The sequence below is a fragment of the Petromyzon marinus genome, chromosome 67 (assembly GCF_048934315.1).
Source record: "Petromyzon marinus isolate PM22_M1 ecotype Great Lakes invasive population chromosome 67, UKy_Petmar_22M1.pri1.0, whole genome shotgun sequence".
Taxonomy (NCBI): Eukaryota; Metazoa; Chordata; class Hyperoartia; order Petromyzontiformes; family Petromyzontidae; genus Petromyzon; species Petromyzon marinus.
In genome coordinates, this window is record NC_133733.1 from 3,240,903 (window position 1) to 3,257,889 (window position 16,987).

General features: G+C 58.3%; 1 pseudogene; it reads right to left on the minus strand.

The window, feature by feature from the left end:
* Nucleotides 1-4,126: 4,126 nt before the first annotated feature.
* LOC116956764 (disks large homolog 4-like) overlaps nucleotides 4,127-16,987 on the minus strand; it is a 57,499-nt pseudogene continuing 44,638 nt past the window's right edge.

The window sequence follows — 16,987 nt, forward strand, 5'->3', positions numbered from 1 at the left end:
TCGGTAAAACTGGACGGAGAAAGGGGCAGTGGGTGGCGGTGGGATGAGACTCCTCTCTCATCGCGCCACCACCGAACTCGAACGGGCCTCAGGTCGAAGCGACGCAACCCACGTGACGACGCAACCCACGTGGCGACGCGACCCACGTGGCAACGCGACCCACGTGGTAACGCAACCCACGTGGCAACGCAACCCACGTGACAACGCAACCCACGTGACAACGCAACCCACGCGCGTTCATTCCCCGAACTACCGTTGACTTGAGCTGCTCGACACGAGGTGGGGTAGGGGGTGGGGTAGGGGGCGAAACGGAACGGCAGGAGAGAGGGAAACAAGATAAAAGTGATCCTGAGAGAATGTTGCCTCGACTTGTACGGTGATAACTTACGGCGGCGTGTGTGCGTGTGTGTGGCCCTGTGTGCGTGTGTGTGGCGTGGCGCGGTGGTTTTAGCGGATGATGAGCGGATGATGAGCGGACGATCAGCGCACGATTTCGCTGTGTAACGCGATTTTTGACCCTGGGTAGTAAGTGCTATTCTTTCATTGCTAATGCCAAACGGAGTATAGAAAGTGGCCACTGTTGTTATGATTATTATTGCCCGCAAACTTTGCTTTTGTGACCAGGATTTGACGCGAAGGAGGGACGCAAAATTCGCTCCGTTTTTTTCTCATTGACGATAGGTACATTTATAAATATATCACTGCCCTGGTCACAAATGCAAAGTTTGTGGGGAATAATAACAATAGCCACTTTCTGAGGCATCAGCAATTAAACAATAACACAGCCCAGGGACAAGAAAACTATTTTTTTACAGTGTTAGCAGATGATTAGTGGATGATGATTAGTGGATGATGATTAGCTGATGGCTACCAGATGGCTAGCGAATGACTAACGGATGATGAGTGTGTGGTTAGCGGATGACTAGCGGGTGACTAGCGGATGATTGGTGTGTGGTTAGCGGATGACTAGTGGATGACTAGTGTGTGGTTAACGGATGACTAGCGGATGATTCGTGTGTGGTTAGCGGATGACTAGTGTGTGGGTTAGCGGATGACTAGCAGATGATTCGTGTGTGGGTTAGCGGATGACTAGCGGATGACTAATGGATGATTAGTGTGGGTTAGCGGACGACTAATGGATGACTAGTGTGTGGTTAGCGGATGACTAGCGGATGATTCGTGTGTAGTTAGCGGATGACTAGCGGGTGACTAGCAGATGATTAGTGTGTGGGTTAGCGGATGACTAGTGGATGACTAGTGTGTGGAGTAGTGGGTGACTAGTGGGTGACTAGCGAGTGACTAGCGGATGACTAGTGGGTGGAGTAGTGGATGACTAGTGGGTGGAGTAGTGGGTGACTAGTGGATGACTAGTGGGTGGAGTAGTGGACTGACGATTCAGTGGGCTCAGCGGAGAGACTGAAGAGGCCGTTGCGATGATACGGGGGGGGGGGGGGGGGAAGACGCGAGAAGAGGGGGAGGTGGTGGGGGGGTGGTGCGGGGGAGGTGGTGGGGGGGGTGGGTGGGGGGGTGGAGGTGGTGAGGTGGGTGGGGGGGGTGGAGGGGGTGGGGAGGGAGGGGGAATGCGACCGTGGGTCACCCTTTGCCGGTATGAAGACGAACCCATACCCCTCACAACCCACCATACCCCTCACAACCCACCATACCCCTCACAACCCACCATACCCCTCACAACCCACCATACCCCTCACAACCCACCATACCCCTCACAACCCACCATACCCCTCACAACCCACCATACCCCTCACAACCCATAGCCCTCAACCCATAGCCCTCACAACCCACCATAGCCCTCACAACCCACCATACCCCTCACAACCCACCATACCCCTCACAACCCACCATACCCCTCACAACCCACCATACCCCTCACAACCCACCATACCCCTCACAACCCACCATACCCCTCACAACCCACCATACCCCTCACAACCCACCATACCCCTCACAACCCACCATACCCCTCACAACCCACCATACCCCTCACAACCCACCATACCCCTCACAACCCACCATACCCCTCACAACCCATACTCCTCACAACCCATACCCCCTCACAACCCATACTCCTCACAACCCATACCCCCTCACAACCCATACCCCTCACAACCCACCATACCCCTCACAACCCATACCCCTCACAACCCACCATACCCCTCACAACCCATACCCCTCACAACCCATACCCCCCTCACAACCCAAAAAAAAACAGAACGACACCGTTGCAAAAATAAACCCTTCACCATCACCGAATATAAGTAACGCATTGTTTATATATAATGTGTGTGTGGGGAGGAGTTAGGGGAGTACGGCGGAAGCATTCCTCCTTACCACCGTGTGTATTATTCTAAGGGAGGGATGTATCTCTATATATTTATTCCATGCGTAAACAATCACTAGCCCTTGTCTCTCGCTCTCTCTCTGTCTCTGTGTGTGTGTGTGGAGGATTCAGCGTTTGTCCACCGCGCGATTTGGTGGCGGGCGAGGGCGGGCAAAAGCTGCGGCGAATCCTTTCAAACGCGTCAAAACAAAAGTCTCCCCGGGGCCCGACGTTTCGCGGACGTCCCGCGGAACGTTCGTCATTCACGACGGGCGATGGGGGTGTGTGTGTGTGTGTGCAAAAAGGGCGAGGAAGGGGAGAGGGGAGGGCTCTTATTTTGACAGAGCGTGCAACTGTACACATTCGATCACCGTATTATAATAATAATATATATCATGAATATAGGATTTTTTTTTGTTTCAATATATATACGTTTGTTTCCACACACCCCCCTCCCCCCCTCAATCAAACTAATTTTTTTGTCCGTTTGTTAAATATAGAGTTTTATATATAAAAAAGAGAGAGCAATTCCACTCCCCTTACCACCGCTTATTCCTTTTTTTTTCTTTTCCCCCTCGTTCGCGAGAAATTTTCTCACCCGGTCGGTCGCGGTGAGGAGGGAGACGGTGGTGGTGGTGGTGGTCGGGATGGGTACGGCAACGCGTAGGGCACTCCGCGAGCCAACGAGTCTCGTGCGCACCTCGCACGGCTCAAGCGCCCACGTGTTCACACACACACACCAATAAACGCCACCACCGTCACCACAACCACAACCACCACGACCACCGTCACCACCACCGTCATCGTCACCACCACCGTCATCGTCACCACCACCGTCATCGTCACAACCACCACCACAACCGTCACCACCACCGTCACCACCACCACCACCACCGTCACCACCACCACCGTCACCACAACCACCGTCACCGTCACCACCACCACCACGGACCGTGGCGAGCGCTGCTGTCGGGTGACCCCCAACCCAGCAAAGTTCACGCAGAGCACGGAACGAGTCGGGCGATCCTCTCCCTCGCGACTTCCACCTCCTCCTCCTCTTCATCATCATCTTCATCATCATCATCTTCATCATCATCATCTTCATCATCATCATTTCCATCTCTTCCCCATTGACAGCGGCAGTAGCAGCGGCTTCGGTGCAGCCACCGAAGCCGGAGGGAGTGAGGCAGGCGGGGGTGGCTCCAGGTGCGGCGGTGCGGAGTGAACATCGACACCGGGAAGACAAAGGCGGCCGGGCGCGGTGCTGGCCACCCAACCCCTCGCGTGACCACAGCGGTGGGCTTCGTAGGCGCTGCTCGCTAACGGCACTTGCCCCTGCAGTCTGTTACGGGCTACACGGGGGATCTTTGTCTTTGCTGTGGGTGGGCTGGACCCCCGAGCGTGAACAACAACAACAACAACAATTTGTTGTGGCCATCCTAACCTCGCCTCCCTCCCTACACTCCCTCTCCCTCCACTCCCTCCCTCCACTCCCTCCACTCCCTCTCCCTCCACTCCCTCCCTCCACTACCTCCCTCCACTACCTCCACTCCCTTCAATCCCATTCCTCCACTCCCCCCCATCCCCCACCACTCCCTCCCTCCACTACCTCCACTCCCTTCCAATCCCACCCCTCCCTCCACTCCCTCTCCCTCCACTCCCTCCCTCCACTACCTCCCTCCACTACCTCCACTCCCTTCAATCCCATTCCTCCACTCCCCCCCATCCCCCACCACTCCCTCCCTCCACTACCTCCACTCCCTTCCAATCCCACCCCTCCCTCCACTCCCTCTCCCTCCACTCCCTCCCTCCACTACCTCCACTCCCTTCCAATCCCACCCCTCCCTCCACTCCCTCCGCGTTGCAGCGTGGAGCGGAGGGAGGTAGTCGCGTGCCACCTTTCCCGTTTGGAGACGCCCACGAGTGAGCGCCTCCGTGAGAGAGAGAGGCCTAAGTAGCAGCAGTACGTCATCGCAACAGACACGTACGTCATCGCAACAGACACGTACGTACGTCATCGCAACAGACACGTACGCACGTCATCGCAACAGACACGTACGCACGTCATCGCAACAGACACGTACGCACGTCATCGCAACAGACAGTACGTGCGTCATCGCAACAGATACGTACGTCATCGCAACAGACACGTGCGTACGTCATTGCAACAGACACGTACGTCATTGCAACAGACACGTACGTCATTGCAACAGACACGTACGTTATTGCATCAGACACGTACGTCATTGCAACAGACACGTACGTCATTGCAACAGACACGTACGTCATCGCAACAGACACGTACGTCATTGCAACAGATGCGTACGTCATCGCAACAGACACGTACGTACGTCATCGCAACAGACACGTACGTACGTCATCGGAACCGAAATGAACAACTGATGATGTGCTACACGTACGTACGTACGTCGTACGGAACGGGAAAGGGTTACGGTGACAATAAACGGCCCTCGGCGTTTACGTTCGCCGGGGAAATCTTTTTTTCGATAGAGGGAAAGAAAAATATATATGTAGAATTTTTTTCCGTGTTTTTTTTAGTTTTTAGTTTTCCCGAGAAGGCCCGCTGAGAAATCGCGACCTGGTGCCCATCCCCGCAACGTCACCCCGCACAGCGTCACCCCGCACAGCGTCGCCCCTCTCCCAGTGCCCATCCCCGCAACGTCGCCCCGCACAGCGTCACCCCGCACAGCGTCGCCCCTCTCCCGGTGCCCATCCCCGCAGCGTCGCCCCGCACAGCGTCACCCCGCACAGCGTCACCCCGCACAGCGTCACCCCGCACAGCGTCACCCCGCACAGCGTCACCCCGCACAGCGTCGCCCCTCTCCCGGTGCCCATCCCCGCAGCGTCGCCCCGCACAGCGTCACCCCGCACAGCGTCGCCCCGCACCAACGTCACCCCGCACAGCGTCGCCCCGCACCAACGTCACCCCGCACAGCGTCACCCCGCACAGCGTCACCCCGCACAGCGTCACCCCGCACAGCGTCACCCCGCACAGCGTCACCCCGCACAGCGTCGCCCCTCTCCCGGTGCCCATCCCCGCAGCGTCGCCCCGCACAGCGTCACCCCGCACAGCGTCGCCCCGCACCAACGTCACCCCGCACAGCGTCGCCCCGCACCAACGTCACCCCGCACAGCGTCACCCCGCACCAACGTCACCCCGCACAGCGTCGCCCCTCTCCCGGTGCCCATCCCCGCAGCGTCACCCCGCACAGCGTCGCCCCTCACGGCGTCGCAACCCCAGCGTCCTTTCCGCGGCGTCGCCCCCCCCGCGGCGTCGTTCGAACCCCGGGCCACCGGCCGTCTTGCCACCGCCGTGACGACCACCGCCACCGCCGCCATCCACCGCCGCCGCTCGCTCAGCTCCTGCGCCGGGGCCGCTGCCGCTCGGCGTCTCGCGGCGAAGCCCCGCGGGGGCGTGCGTGCCGCGTCCACATTCGCCGCCCGTCGTTTTCATCTCGGGAAGCAGCGGCGGCTGTGGCAGCAGCTACGGAGGTCTCGGCTTGGGTCTCCGTCGCTCGCCGAGAGTCGCTCGGGGGTACGGGCGGTGGCGGCGATGGCTGTGGCGGTGGTGGCGGTGGTTGTGGTGGTGATAATGATGGCCGTGACGGTGGTGGCGGTTGTGGTGGTGGTGGTGGTGACGGCTGAAGTGGTGGCGATGATGGCTGTGGTGGTGGTGGTGAGAGTGGAGGCCGGAGTGAGAGAGGCACCGGTTGCCCGTGTCCTCTCCATCTTGCCGCTCTCTCTCTCTCCTCTCTCCTCTGCCTCTCTCACAGCTTCTCGCGTGAGGCCACCCACACGAAGGGTCCTGAGGAGTCGTCGATGACCGTCTTCACCTGCCTGTAGAGCTCGTCCAGCGTGTCGCCCTGCACCACGGCTGAGGGCGACCAGAACATCGACTTAAGCCGTGCAGGAGCAATCGGTTGTGAGCCATGAGTAGAGACGCGCACACGCACGCCCACACACACGCACGCACACGCCCACACACACGCCCCCACACACGCACGCACGCCCACACACGCACGCCCACACACGCACGCGCACGCACGCACACGTGCACACACACACACACACAGGATTCACTGGTGACCACATGACCAGGTGAGAGGCACCGGGTACCCCCGTTGGCAAGAGCGAGCGAGAGGATGAGTGAATGAGATGGTGGGTGGGTGAGTGAGATGGGTGAGGAAGTGAATGAGATGGTGAGCGGGTGAGTTGGTGGGTAGTTGAATGAGATGGTGAGTGGGTGAGTGGGATGGGTGAGTGAGTGAGTGAGTGAATGAGATGGTGAGTGTGTTAGTGAGTTGGTGGGTAGTTGAATGAGATGGTGAGTGGGTGAGTGAGATGGTGAGTGAGATGGTGAGTGAGTGGGTGGGTAGTTGAATGAGATGGTGAGTGGGTGGGAAGTTGAATGAGATGGTGAGTGGGTGAGTGAGATGGTGAGTGAGTGGGTGGGTAGTTGAATGAGATGGTGAGTGGGTGGGTAGTTGAATGAGATGGTGAGTGGGTGAGTGAGATGGTGAGTGGGTGGGTAGTTGAATGAGATGGTGAGTGGGTGAGTGAGATAGTGAGTGAGTGGGTGGGTCGCTGAATGAGATGGTGAGTGGGTGAGTGAGATGGTGAGTGAGTGGGTGGGTCGCTGAATGAGATGGTGAGTAGGTGAGTGAGATGGTGAGTGAGTGGGTGGGTCGCTGAATGAGATGGTGAGTGGGTGAGTGAGATGGTGAGTGAGTGGGTGGGTAGTTGAATGAGATGGTGAGTGAGATGGTGAGTGAGATGGTGAGTGAGTGGGTGAGTGAGATGGTGAGTGAGATGGTGAGTGAGTGGGTGGGTAGTTGAATGAGATGGTGAGTGGGTGAGTGAGATGGTGAGTGAGATGACGAGTGAGTGAGTGAGTGGGTGGGCAGTTGAACGAGATGGTGAGCGAGCGGTGAGCGGGGGCGGTGAGCGTTAGCCGAGCCCTCACCAGAGAAGAATTCTCCAAACTCCTGCTCCAGTTTCAGAGCTCTCTCCATGGCCTTGCGTGCCTGCTCCTCACTCAGACGCTTGTTCATCTCTCTGCGGGCACAGGGGTGGGTGGGAGCAGGAGGGATGGGAGGAGGGGGATAGCAGGAGAGGGAGGGAGAGAGTGGAGGGAGTGGAGTAGAGGGATGGGTTGGAGCGATGAGGTAGGAAGGAAGGAGGGGAGGGCATGGGAGGGAGAGATGAGAGGGATGGGGAGGAAGTTAATGGTTACAGACCGGAGGGAACACGAGCCGTCAGAAGGGAACGCATAGCTGCGCGCTTATGTGTGCGTGTGTGTGTGTGTGCGTGTGTGCGTGTGTGTGTGCGTGTGTGTGCGTGTGTGTGCGCGTGTGCGCGCGTGTGCGCGCGTGTGCGCGTGTGTGCGCGTGTGTGCGCGTGTGTGCACGTGTGTGTGCGCGTGTGTGCACGTGTGTGCGTGTGCGCGTGCGTGCGTGTGTGCGTGCGTGTGTGTGTGTGCGTGTGTGTGCGTGTGTGTGTGTGCGTGCGTGCGTGCGTGTGTGCGTGCGTGCGTGTGTGCGTGCGTGTGTGTGTGTGTGCATGTGTGTGTGTGCGTGCGCGCGATGAACTTCTTTCGCACCGTGCGTAGCCGAGCGTGCCAATGGGAGGTGTGGATTTGCGGACGGGAGAAGGCTTCTCCCCGGAGGGTTCATTTTTTTCCCCGTTCGTCAAAAACGGAAAGACCAAAATGAGGGCGGCGGCAATGCCTCTTCGCGAATGGCGAATGGGAAGACACAGAGAGCCGTGCAACAAACCCAGTGGTGTGCAGCGGCGGAGTGAGCCTGGCAGGGCGTGCGTGGCGTGTGTGGCGGCTAGCGCTACGCTGCGCTACGAACCCGGCGACCCGGCCAACAACCACCGCTGACGATTATCTAAAACGGCCCTGGGCCTCCCCCTAGGTCGACTCAGCCTCAAATGAGTTACCTGCTGCTGTGTGGTGTGTCGTAAACGTCGCCACTGGGGGAGAGACAAAGGCGGCCGGGCGTGGCGTGGTGCCGGTAGCCACCCAGCCCCCTCGTGTGCCACAGTGCCGGTAGCCTTCACAGCTGCTGCTCGCTAACAGCACTTGCCCCTACAGCCTGTTAGAGGCTACACGGGGGACCTTTGTCTGTGTCTACCTTCACAGGTGCTGCTGCTACTCGCTACTAACAGCACTTGCCCCTACAGCCTGTTAGAGGCTACACGGGGGATCTTTGTTTGTATCTACCTTCACAGGTGCTGCTGCTACTCGCTACTCACAGCACTTGCCCCTACAGTCTGTTAGAGGCTACACGGGGGACCTTTGTCTGTCTACCTTCACAGGTGCTGCTGCTACTCGCTACTAACAGCACTTGCCCCTGCAGCCTGTTAGAGGCTACACGGGGGACCTTTGTCTGTGTCTACCTTCACAGGTGCTGCTGCTACTCGCTACTAACAGCACTTGCCCTGCAGTGTGTTAGAGGCTACACGGGGGACCTTTGCCTGTGTCTACCTTCACAGGCGCTGCTGCTACTCGCTACTAACAGCACTTGCCCCTGCAGCCTGTTAAGAGGCTACACGGGGGACCTTTGTCTGTGTCTACCTTCACAGGTGCTGCTCGCTACTAACAGCACTTGCCCCTACAGCCTGTTAGAGGCTACACGGGGGATCTTTGTCTGTGTCTACCTTCACAGGTGCTTCTGCTACTCGCTACTCACAGCACTTGCCCCTACAGTCTGTTAGAGGCTACACGGGGGACCTTTGTCTGTCTACCTTCACAGGTGCTGCTGCTACTCGCTACTAACAGCACTTGCCCCTGCAGCCTGTTAGAGGCTACACGGGGGATCTTTGTCTGTGTCGTGCGTGCTCACTCACAGGATGTTCTCCATGCTCTTCGGCTTGATGAAGATGGCGACCGGGTAGAGCTGTGCTATCTGCAGCCGCTTGATGGCGTTCCCCGACACGTCCAGGATGCAGTGCTTGCCCTGCACACCGCCGTGACGAGATGTCGACTACCTCGCCTGGTACGCAGGAGGTCGCGGGTTACATCCCCGACCCTTGCCGGAGGCTGTTGCTGCTGTTGCATTTGTGGAGTCTGCGTCTCTCTCTCATCATCATCACGGTGGCTATGAGATGTTGACTACCTCGCCTAATACGCAGGAGGTCGCGGGTTCTACCCCGACCCTGACGATGCCTGCTGCTGTATTTGTGGAGTCTGCGTCTCTCTTATAATCATCATCATCATCACCACGGTGGCTATGAGATGTTGACTACCTCGCCTGGTACGCAGGAGGTCGCGGGTTCCATCCCGACCCTGACGATGCCTGCCGCTGTATAGTTGGAGTCTGCGGCTGTCTCTCACCATCACGGTGGCTAGGAGATGTTAACTACCTCGTCTAATACGCAGGAGGTCGTGGGTTCTACCCCGTCCCTGACGATGCCTGCTGCTGCTGCTGTATATGTGGAGTCTGCGTCTCTCTCATCATCATCATCATCACGGTGGCTAGGAGATGTTAACTACCTCGCCTGGTATACAGGAGGTCGTGGGTTCTACCCCGACCTTGACGATGCCTGCAGCTGCTGTATATGTGGAGTCTGCGTCTCTCTCTCTCATCATCATCATCATCACGATGGCTAGGAGATGTTAACTACCTCGCCTGGTATACAGGAGGTCGTGGGTTCTACCCCGACCCTGACGATGCCTGCTGCTGCTGCTGTATATGTGGAGTCTGCGTCTCTCTCTCTCATCATCATCATCACGGTGGCTATGAGATGTTGACTACCTCGCCTGGTATACAGGAGGTCGTGGGTTTTACCCCGACCCTGACGATGCCTGCTAGTGCTGCTGTACATTTGCAGTCTGCGTGTCTCTCTCTCTCTCTCGCCCCATGGAGATGTTGTCGACCTTGCCGGGTGCGTCTCCCTCACCCGTGGCCGCGTGGATTTCTCTCCGTGTCCTCCACGGTTTTACACTCCGCATTTAGAACCAACGTCGAGCGTTCAGACCGCACGCGGCTACCGCCCGCGATCACGGTAGGCCGCCTCCTGGCTGCGCCCGCTATCATTCGTGATCGCCACGGCCGCTTCTGAGAGAGAGCCTCACAGCAGCTGAGTGGTGGCGGGCCTTCACCTGGTGATAGCTGCGGAGGGTCAGCACGCTGCTGCAGTACAGGCGGCCGCTGCTGTACTGCACCACCACCACCCACCCCCCCACCCCGCCTCGCCTCGATTAACTTGCGGTGATGGTGATGGCGGTGGTGGTGTTTGGTTGTGGTGGTGTTTGGTTGCGGTGGTGACGGTGGTTGTGGTGGTGAGTGAGGTGGTGGTGACGATGGCTGTGGTGGTGGTGGTGGCTGTGGTGGTAGTGGTGACGATGGCTGTGGTGGTGGTGATGATGGCTGTGGTGGTGGTGATGGTGACGATGGCTGTGGTGGTGGTAATGGTGATGATGTTGACGATGGCTGTGGTGGTGGTGTTGACGATGGCTGTGGTGGTGGTGGTTGTGGTGGTGGTGATGACAATAGCTGTGGTGGAGACGATGGTGGTGACGATGGCTGTGGTGACGGTGGTGGTGGTGGTGACGATAGCTGCTGTGGTGGTGGTGGTGGTGACGATGGCTGTGGTGGTGGTGATGATGGCTGTGGTGGTGTTGACGATGGCTGTGGTGGTGATGGTGATGATGGCTGTGGTGGTGGTGACGATGGTGGTGGTGTTGACGATGGCTGTGGTGGTGGTGGTGTTGACAATGGCTGCTGTGGCGGTGTTGACGATGGCTGTGGTGGTGGTGTTGACGATGGCTGTGGTGGTGGTGGCTGTGGTGGTGGTGGTGACGATGGTGGTGGTGGTGACGATGGCTGTGGTGGTGGTGATGATGGCTGTGGTGGTGTTGACGATGGCTGTGGTGGTGATGGTGATGATGGCTGTGGTGGTGGTGACGATGGTGGTGGTGTTGACGATGGCTGTGGTGGTGGTGGTGTTGACAATGGCTGCTGTGGCGGTGTTGACGATGGCTGTGGTGGTGGTGTTGACGATGGCTGTGGTGGTGGTGGCTGTGGTGGTGGTGGTGACGATGGTGGTGGTGGTGACGATGGCTGTGGTGGTGGTGATGATGGCTGTGGTGGTATTGACGATGGCTGTGGTGGTGATGGTGATGATGGCTGTGGTGGTGGTGACGATGGTGGTGGTGTTGACGATGGCTGTGGTGGTGGTGGTGTTGACAATGGCTGCTGTGGCGGTGTTGACGATGGCTGTGGTGTTGACGATGGCTGTGGTGGTGGTGGCTGTGGTGGTGGTGGTGACGATGGTGGTGGTGGTGACGATGGCTGTGGTGGTGGTGACGATGGCTGTGGTGGTGTTGACGATGGCTGTGGTGGTGTTGACGATAGCTGCTGTGGTGGTGTTGACGATGGCTGCGGTGGTGGTGGCGGCGACGGTGTTGGCTCTAGCAAAACGTGCGGGGGCACCTTCTCTGCGACGTTGCGCACGCTCTGCACGCTGGTGCCGTACAGGTGGCCATTGTACTGCCCCGCCTCGATGAACTTGTGCTCCTGGATGTCCCGCTCCATCTGCTCGCGCGTCGCCACAAAGTGGTAGTCGCGCGTGTCCACCTCGTAGTCCCGCTTGGGGCGCGTCGTGTCTAGGCGGCGCGGACGGAGAGAGAGAGACGGGGAGAGAGAGACACGGGGAGACGGGGAGAGAGAGAGAGAGACGGGTGGAGAGAGACACGGGGAGACGGGGAGAGAGAGACACGGGGAGACGGGGAGAGAGAGACAGACACGGGTGGAGAGAGACACGGGGAGACGGGGAGAGAGACACGGGTGGAGAGAGACACGGGGAGACGGGGAGAGAGAGACACGGGGAGACGGGGAGAGTGAGACACGGGGAGAGAGAGACACGGGTGGAGAGAGACACGGGGAGAGTGAGACACGGGGAGACGGGGAGAGAGAGAGAGACACGGGTGGAGAGAGACACGGGGAGACGGGGAGAGAGAGAGAGAGACACGGGTGGAGAGAGACACGGGGAGACAGGGAGAGAGAGACACGGGGAGACGGGGAGAGAGAGACACGGGGAGACGGGGAGAGAGAGACATGGGTGGAGAGAGACACGGGGAGAGTGAGACACGGGGAGACGAGGAGAGAGAGACACGGGTGGAGAGAGACACGGGGAGACGGGGAGAGAGAGAGACACGGGTGGAGAGAGACACGGGGAGACGGGGAGAGAGAGACACGGGGAGACGGGGAGAGAGAGACACGGGGAGACGGGGAGAGAGAGACACGGGGAGACGGGGAGAGAGAGACACGGGTGGAGAGAGACACGGGGAGAGTGAGACACGGGGAGACGGGGAGAGAGAGACACGGGTGGAGAGAGACAAGAGGAGACGGGGAGAGAGAGACACGGGGAGAGAGAGACACGGGGAGACGGGGAGAGAGAGAGACACGGGTGGAGAGAGACACGGGGAGACGGGGAGAGAGAGACACGGGGAGACGGGGAGAGAGAGACACGGGTGGAGAGAGACACGGGGAGAGTGAGATACAGGGGAGACGGGGAGAGAGAGACACGGGTGGAGAGAGACAAGAGGAGATGGGGAGAGAGACACGGGGAGAGAGAGACACGGGGAGACGGGGAGAGAGAGAGACACGGGTGGAGAGAGACACAGGGAGACGGGGAGAGAGAGACACGGGGAGACGGGGAGAGACACGGGTGGAGAGAGACACGGGGAGACGGGGAGAGAGAGACACGGGTGGAGAGAGACACGGGGAGACAGGGAGAGAGAGACACGGGTGGAGACAGACACAGGGAGACAGGGAGAGAGAGACACGGGGAGACGGGGAGAGAGACACGGGTGGAGAGAGACACGGGGAGACGGGGAGAGAGAGACACGGGTGGAGAGAGACACGGGGAGACAGGGAGAGAGAGACACGGGGAGACGGGGAGAGCGACACGGGTGGAGAGAGACACGGGGAGACGGGGAGAGACACGGGTGGAGAGAGACACGGGGAGACGGGGAGAAAGAGACACGGGTGGAGAGAGACACGGGGAGACGGGGAGAGAGAGACACGGGTGGAGAGAGACACGCGGAGACACGGGGAGAGAGACACAGGTGGAGAGAGACACGGGGAGACGGGGAGAGAGAGACACGGGTGGAGAGAGACACGGGGAGATGGAGAGAGAGAGACACGGAGAGAGAGACACGGGGAGAGAGACATGGGGAGAAAGACACGGGGAGAGTGAGACACGGGGAGACGGGGAGAGAGAGACACGGGTGGAGAGAGACACGGGGAGCCGGGAGAGACGGGGAGAGAGACACGGGGAGAGAGACACGCGGAGACACGGGGAGAGACACGGGGAGAGAGACACGGTGAGAGACACGGGGAGACACGTGGAGAGAGACAAGGGAGACAGAAGAATGGAGAGAGACACGGGGAGAGACACGGGGAGAGAGACACAGGGAGACAGGAGAATGGAGAGAGAGAGACACGGGGAGAGAGACACGGGGAGAGAGACACGGGGAGACACGGGGAGAGACACAGGGAGACGGGAATGGAGAGAGAGACGGAGACTAACTCACAACCTCACAGCCATGCCAACTCACAACGTCACAGCCAAGCCAACTCACAGTCACCCTAACTCACAACCTCACAGCCACGCCAACTCACAGTCGCCCTAACTCACAACCTCACAGCCGTGCCAACTCACAGCACAGCCACGCCAACTCACAACCTCACAGCCGTGCAAACTCACAGCGGTGCCAACTCACAGTCGCCCTAACTCACAACCTCACAGCCACGCCAACTCACAGCCAAGCCAACTCACAGTCGCCCTAACTCACAACCTCACAGCCACGCCAACTCACAGTCACCCTAACTCACAACCTCACAGTCGCCCTAACTCACAGTCGCCATAACTCACAACCTCACAGCCACGCCAACTCACAGTTGCCCTAACTCACAAACTCACAGCCACGCCAACTCACAGCCTCACAGCCACACCAACTCACAGCCGTGCCAACTCACAACCTCACAGCCGTGCCAACTCACAGTCACCCTAATTCACAACCTCACAGTCGCCCTAACTCACAACCTCACAGCCGTGCCAACTCACAACCTCACAGCCACGCCAACTCACAGTCACCCTAATTCACAACCTCACAGTCACCCTAACTCACAACCTCACAGCCGTGCCAACTCACAACCTCACAGCCGTGCCAACTCACAACCTCACAGCCACGCCAACTCACAGTCGCCCTAACTCACAACCTCACAGTCGCCCTAACTCACAACCTCACAGCCGTGCCAACTCACAATCGCCCCAACTCACAACCTCACAGCCACGCCAACTCACAATCACACTAACTCACAACCTCACAGCCGTGCCAACTCACAGTTGCCCTAACTCACAACCTCACAGCCGTGCCAACTCACAGTCACCCCAACTCACAACCTCACAGCCGTGCCAACTCACAGCCGCCCCAACTCACAACCTCACAGCCACGCCAACTCACAATCGCCCCAACTCACAACCTCACAGCCACGCCAACTCACAGCCGCGCCAACTCACAACCTCACAGCCACGCCAACTCACAGTCGCCCTAACTCACAACCTCACAGTCGCCCTAACTCACAGTCGCCCTAACTCACAACCTCACAGCCACGCCAACTCACAGTCGCCCTAACTCACAATCTCACAGCCACGCCAACTCACAGCCTCACAGCCACGCCAACTCACAGCCGTGCCAACTCACAACCTCACAGCCGTGCCAACTCACAGTCACCCTAATTCACAACCTCACAGTCGCCCTAACTCACAACCTCACAGCCGTGCCAACTCACAACCTCACAGCCACGCCAACTCACAGTCACCCTAATTCACAACCTCACAGTCGCCCTAACTCACAACCTCACAGCCGTGCCAACTCACAACCTCACAGCCACGCCAACTCACAATCACCCTAACTCACAACCTCACAGCCGTGCCAACTCACAGTCGCCCTAACTCACAACCTCACAGCCACGCCAACTCACAATCACCCTAACTCACAACCTCACAGCCGTGCCAACTCACAGTCGCCCTAACTCACAACCTCACAGCCACGCCAACTCACAGCCGTGCCGACTCACAACCTCACAGTCGCCCTAACTCACAGTCGCCCTAACTCACAACCTCACAGCCGTGCCAACTCACAGTCGCCCTAACTCACAGCCTCACAGCCGTGCCAACTCACAATCGCCCTAACTCACAACCTCACAGCCACGCCAACTCACAGCCGTGCCAACTCACAACCTCACAGCCGTGCCAACTCACAGTCGCCCTAACTCACAACCTCACAGCCACGCCAACTCACAGTCGTGCCAACTCACAACCTCACAGTCGCCCTAACTCACAGTCGCCCCAACTCACAACCTCACAGCCACGCCAACTCACAGTCGCCCTAACTCACAACCTCACAATCGCCCCAACTCACAACCTCACAGCCGTGCGAAGTCACAGCCGCCCCAACTCACAACCTCACAGCCACGCCAACTCACAGTCGCCCTAACTCACAACCTCACAGTCGCCCCAACTCACAACCTCACAGCCGTGCCAACTCACAGTCGCCCTAACTCACAACCTCACAGCCGGGCGACACTTACGAGGGACGCAGGAGCCGAATTTGTCGGGGAACTCGGAGATGAGGTCGTCATTTATTCGATCTTTCATGGGCCCCAGGATGATGACAGGTCTGGTGTAACGCACTGCACGCATACAAAGAGACAAAGATCCCCCGTGTAGCCTTAACAGACTGTAGGGGCAAGTGCTGTTAGCGAGCAGCACCTATGGAGGCCGGCACGGCACACGAGGGGGTGGGTGGCCAGCACCACGCCCGACCGCCTTTGTCTTCCCCAGTGGCGATGTTTACACACCGCACCAGGTACTCATTTGAGGCTGAGTCGACCTAGGGGAGGCCCGGGACCGGTTCAGATAATCGTCACCGGTGTTGGCCGTTAGCGGGAATCGAACTCGGGTCGCCGGGTTCATAGCGCAGCGTAGCGCTGACCGATACACTACCGCTCCCCACCCACACGCACGCACACACGCACACACACACGCACGCACACACGCACATACGCACGCACACACATACACGCACGCACAATTAACGAATGACGGATGTTTTAAACATAGGTTTGCGTGCGTATGTACGTGTGTGTTTGCATATGTGCGCGTGTGAGTATGTACGTGTGTGTGCGTGAGTATGTACGTGTGTGTGCGTGCGTGTGTGAGTATCTATGTGCGTGCGTGTGTGAGTATCTATGTGTGTGCGTGCACATGTGAGTATCTATGTGCGTGCGCGTGTGAGTATCTATGTGTGTGTGCGTGTGAGTATCTATGTGTGTGTGTGTGAGTATCTATGTGTGTGTGTATCTATGTGTGTGTGAGTATCTATGTGTGCGTGTGTGAGTATTTATGTGTGTGTGTGTGAGTATCTATGTGTGTGTGTATCTATGTGTGTGTGAGTATCTATGTGTGCGTGTGTGAGTATTTATGTGTGTGTGCGTGAGTATCTATGTGTGTGTGTATCTATGTGTGTGTGAGTATCTATGTGTGCGTGTGTGAGTATTTATGTGTGTGTGCGTGAGTATCTATGTGTGTGTGCGTGCGTGTCTGAGTATC